Source organism: Amblyomma mixtum, unplaced genomic scaffold, assembly GCF_055824585.1.
Source record: "Amblyomma mixtum isolate Tamu unplaced genomic scaffold, ASM5582458v1 scaffold_12, whole genome shotgun sequence".
NCBI lineage: Eukaryota > Metazoa > Arthropoda > Arachnida > Ixodida > Ixodidae > Amblyomma > Amblyomma mixtum.
Window position 1 is genome coordinate 10,510,238 of NW_028317651.1, and position 6,000 is coordinate 10,516,237.

Sequence of the window (6,000 nt, forward strand, 5' to 3'; positions counted from 1 at the left end):
ACTGCAAAACTCCGAAACTCCGAAACTCCAAAACTCCGAAACTCCAAAACTCCGAAACTCCGAAACTCCAAAACTCCAAAACTCCAAAACTCCGAAACTCCAAAACTCCAAAACTCCGAAACTCCGAAACTCCGAAACTCCAAAACTCCAAAACTCCAAAACTCCGAAACTCCAAAACTCCAAAACTCCAAAACTCCAAAACTGCAAAACTCCAAAACTCCAAAACTCCGAAACTCCAAAACTCCAAAACTCCGAAACTCCGAAACTCCGAAACTCCAAAACTCCGAAACTCCGAAACTCCGAAACTCCAAAACTCCGAAACTCCAAAACTCCGAAACTCCGAAACTCCGAAACTCCGAAACTCCAAAACTCCAAAACTCCGAAACTCCAAAACTCCAAAACTCCAAAACTCCAAAACTGCAAAACTCCAAAACTCCAAAACTCCGAAACTCCAAAACTCCAAAACTCCGAAACTCCGAAACTCCGAAACTCCAAAACTCCGAAACTCCGAAACTCCGAAACTCCAAAACTCCGAAACTCCAAAACTCCGAAACTCCGAAACTCCGAAACTCCGAAACTCCAAAACTCCAAAACTCCGAAACTCCAAAACTCCGAAACTCCAAAACTCCAAAACTCCAAAACTCCGAAACTCCAAAACTCCGAAACTCCAAAACTCCAAAACTCCAAAACTCCGAAACTCCAAAACTCCAAAACTCCGAAACTCCGAAACTCCAAAACTCCAAAACTCCAAAACTCCAAAACTCCAAAACTCCGAAACTCCAAAACTCCGAAACTCCAAAACTCCAAAACTCCAAAACTCCAAAACTCCAAAACTCCGAAACTCCGAAACTCCAAAACTCCAAAACTCCGAAACTCCGAAACTCCAAAACTCCGAAACTCCAAAACTCCAAAACTCCAAAACTCCAAAACTCCGAAACTCCAAAACTCCAAAACTCCGAAACTCCGAAACTCCAAAACTCCGAAACTCCAAAACTCCAAAACTCCAAAACTCCAAAACTCCAAAACTCCGAAACTCCAAAACTCCGAAACTCCAAAACTCCGAAACTCCAAAACTCCAAAACTCCAAAACTCCGAAACTCCAAAACTCCGAAACTCCAAAACTCCAAAACTCCAAAACTCCGAAACTCCAAAACTCCAAAACTCCGAAACTCCGAAACTCCAAAACTCCAAAACTCCAAAACTCCAAAACTCCAAAACTCCGAAACTCCAAAACTCCGAAACTCCAAAACTCCAAAACTCCAAAACTCCAAAACTCCAAAACTCCGAAACTCCGAAACTCCAAAACTCCAAAACTCCGAAACTCCGAAACTCCAAAACTCCGAAACTCCAAAACTCCAAAACTCCAAAACTCCAAAACTCCGAAACTCCAAAACTCCAAAACTCCGAAACTCCGAAACTCCAAAACTCCGAAACTCCAAAACTCCAAAACTCCAAAACTCCAAAACTCCAAAACTCCGAAACTCCAAAACTCCAAAACTCCGAAACTCCGAAACTCCAAAACTCCGAAACTCCGAAACTCCAAAACTCCAAAACTCCGAAACTCCAAAACTCCAAAACTCCAAAACTGCAAAACTCCAAAACTCCAATACTCCGAAACTCCAAAACTCCGAAACTCCGAAACTCCAAAACTCCGAAACTCCAAAACTCCGAAACTCCGAAACTCCAAAACTCCAAAACTCCAAAACTCCGAAACTCCAAAATCCAAAACTCCAAAACTCCAAAACTCCAAAACTCCGAAACTCGGAAACTCCGAAACTCCGAAACTCCGAAACTCCGAAACTCCGAAACTCCGAAACTCCAAAACTCCAAAACTCCAAAACTCCAAAACTCCAAAACTCCAAAACTGCAAAACTCCGAAACTCCAAAACTCCAAAACTCCAAAACTCCGAAACTCCAAAACTCCAAAACTCCGAAACTCCGAAACTCCAAAACTCCGAAACTCCGAAACTCCAAAACTCCAAAACTCCGAAACTCCGAAACTCCAAAACTCCAAAACTCCAAAACTGCAAAACTCCAAATCTCCAATACTCCGAAACTCCAAAACTCCGAAACTCCGAAACTCCAAAACTCCGAAACTCCAAAACTCCGAAACTCCGAAACTCCAAAACTCCAAAACTCCAAAACTCCGAAACTCCAAAATCCAAAACTCCAAAACTCCAAAACTCCAAAACTCCGAAACTCGGAAACTCCAAAACTCCAAAACTCCATAACTCCAAAACTCCAAAACTCCGAAACTCCAAAACTCCAAAACTCCAAAACTCCGAAACTCCAAAACTCCGAAACTCCAAAACTCGAAAACTCCGAAACTCCAAAACTCCAAAGCTCCAAAACTCCAAGACTCCAAAACTCCGAAACTCCAAAACTCCGAAACTCCGAAACTCCGAAACTCCAAAACTCCGAAACTGCAAAACTCCAAAACTCCAATACTCCAAAACTCCAAAACTCCAAAACTCCGAAACTCCGAAACTCCGAAACTCCGAAACTCCAAAACTCCAAAACCCCAAAACTCCGAAACTCCGAAACTCCAAAACTACAAAACTCCACAACTCCAAAACTCCGAAACTCCAAAACTCCAAAACTCCAAAACTCCAATACTCCAAAACTCCGAAACTCTGAAACTCCGAAACTCCGAAACTCTAAAACTCCAAAACTCCAAAACTCCGAAACTCCGAAACTCCAAAACTACAAAACTACAAAACTCCAAAACTCCGAAACTCCAAAACTCCAAAACTCCAATACTCCAAAACTTCGAAACTCCAAAACTCCAAAACTCCAAAACTCCAAAACTCCGAAACTCCAAAACTCCAAAGCTCCAAAACTCCAAGACTCCAAAACTCCGAAACTCCAAAACTCCGAAACTCCGAAACTCCGAAACTCCAAAACTCCGAAACTGCAAAACTCCAAAACTCCAATACTCCAAAACTCCAAAACTCCAAAACTCCGAAACTCCGAAACTCCGAAACTCCAAAACTCCAAAACCCCAAAACTCCGAAACTCCGAAACTCCAAAACTACAAAACTCCACAACTCCAAAACTCCGAAACTCCAAAACTCCAAAACTCCAATACTCCAAAACTCCGAAACTCTGAAACTCCGAAACTCCGAAACTCTAAAACTCCAAAACTCCAAAACTCCGAAACTCCGAAACTCCAAAACTACAAAACTACAAAACTCCAAAACTCCGAAACTCCAAAACTCCAAAACTCCAATACTCCAAAACTCCGAAACTCCAAAACTCCAAAACTCCAAAACTCCAAAACTCCAAAACTCCGAAACTCCAAAACTCCAAAACTCCGAAACTCCGAAACTCCAAAACTCCGAAACTCCAAAACTCCAAAACTCCAAAACTCCGAAACTCCGAAACTCCAAAGCTCCAAAACTCCGAAACTCCGAAACTCCAAAACTCCAAAACTCCAAAACTCCAAAACTCCGAAACTCCGAAACTCTAAAACTCCAAAACTCCAAAACTCCAAACTCCAAAACTCCGAAACTCGGAAACTCCAAAACTCCAAAACTCCGAAACTCCAAAACTCCAAAACTCCGAAACTCCGAAACTCCAAAACTCCGAAACTCCGAAACTCCGAAACTCCAAAACTCCAAAACTCCGAAACTCCAAAACTCTAAAACTCCAAAACTCCAAAACTCCAAAACTGCAAAACTCCGAAACTCCAAAACTCCAAAACTCCAAAACTCCGAAACTCCAAAACTCCAAAACTCCGAAACTCCGAAACTCCAAAACTCCGAAACTCCGAAACTCCAAAACTCCAAAACTCCGAAACTCCAAAACTCCAAAACTCCAAAACTGCAAAACTCCAAATCTCCAATACTCCGAAACTCCAAAACTCCGAAACTCCGAAACTCCAAAACTCCGAAACTCCAAAACTCCGAAACTCCGAAACTCCAAAACTCCAAAACTCCAAAACTCCGAAACTCCAAAATCCAAAACTCCAAAACTCCAAAACTCCAAAACTCCGAAACTCGGAAACTCCAAAACTCCAAAACTCCGTAACTCCAAAACTCCAAAACTCCGAAACTCCAAAACTCCAAAACTCCAAAACTCCGAAACTCCAAAACTCCGAAACTCCAAAACTCGAAAACTCCGAAACTCCAAAACTCCAAAGCTCCAAAACTCCAAGACTCCAAAACTCCGAAACTCCAAAACTCCGAAACTCCGAAACTCCAAAACTCCGAAACTGCAAAACTCCAAAACTCCAATACTCCAAAACTCCAAAACTCCAAAACTCCGAAACTCCGAAACTCCGAAACTCCGAAACTCCAAAACTCCAAAACCCCAAAACTCCGAAACTCCGAAACTCCAAAACTACAAAACTCCACAACTCCAAAACTCCGAAACTCCAAAACTCCAAAACTCCAAAACTCCAATACTCCAAAACTCCGAAACTCTGAAACTCCGAAACTCCGAAACTCTAAAACTCCAAAACTCCAAAACTCCGAAACTCCGAAACTCCAAAACTACAAAACTACAAAACTCCAAAACTCCGAAACTCCAAAACTCCAAAACTCCAATACTCCAAAACTCCGAAACTCCAAAACTCCAAAACTCCAAAACTCCGAAACTCCAAAACTCCGAAACTCCGAAACTCCAAAACTCCAAAACTCCGAAACTCCGAAACTCCAAAACTCCGAAACTCCAAAACTCCAAAACTCCAAAACTCCAAAACTGCAAAACTCCAAAACTCCAAAACTCCAAAACTCCAAAACTCCAAAACTCCGAAACTCCGAAACTCCAAAACTCCAAAACTCCAAACTCCAAAACTCCGAAACTCCAAAACTCCAAAACTTCGAAACTCCGAAACTCGGAAACTCCAAAACTCCAAAACTCCAAAACTCCAAAACTCCAAAACTCCGAAACTCCGAAACTCCAAAACTCCAAAACTCCGAAACTCCAAAACTCCAAAACTCCGAAACTCCGAAACTCGGAAACTCGGAAACTCCGAAACTCCGAAACTCCAAAACTCCAAAACTCCAAAACTCCGAAACTCCAAAACTCCAAAACTCCAAAACTCCGAAACTCCAAAACTCCAAAACTCCAAAACTCCAAAACTCCAAAACTCCGAAACTCGGAAACTCGGAAACTACGAAACTCCAAAACTCCAAAACTCCAAAACTCCAAAACTCTAAAACTCCAAAACTCCAAAACTCCAAAACTGCAAAACTCCAAAACTCCAAAACTCCGAAACTCCAAAACTCCATAACTCCGAAACTCCAAAACTCTAAAACTCCAAAACTCCAAAACTCCAAAACTGCAAAACTCCGAAACTCCGAAACTCCAAAATCCAAAACTCCAAAACTCCAGAACTCCAAAACTCCGAAACTCGGAAACTCGGAAACTCCAAAACTCCAAAACTCCGAAACTCCAAAACTCCAAAACTCCGAAACTCCAAAACTCCAAAACTCCAAAACTCCAAAACTCCGAAACTCCAAAACTCCGAAACTCCAAAACTCCAAAACTCCGAAACTCCAAAACTCCAAAGCTCCAAAACTCCAAGACTCCAAAACTCCGAAACTCCAAAACTCCGAAACTCCGAAACTCCGAAACTCCAAAACTCCGAAACTGCAAAACTCCAAAACTCCAATACTCCAAAACTCCAAAACTCCAAAACTCCGAAACTCCGAAACTCCGAAACTCCAAAACTCCAAAACCCCAAAACTCCGAAACTCCGAAACTCCAAAACTACAAAACTCCACAACTCCAAAACTCCGAAACTCCAAAACTCCAAAACTCCAATACTCCAAAACTCCGAAACTCTGAAACTCCGAAACTCCGAAACTCTAAAACTCCAAAACTCCAAAACTCCGAAACTCCGAAACTCCAAAACTACAAAACTACAAAACTCCAAAACTCCGAAACTCCAAAACTCCAAAACTCCAATACTCCAAAACTCCGAAACTCCAAAACTCCAAAACTCCAAAACTCCAAAACTCCGAAACTCCAAAACTCCAAAACTCCGAAACTCCG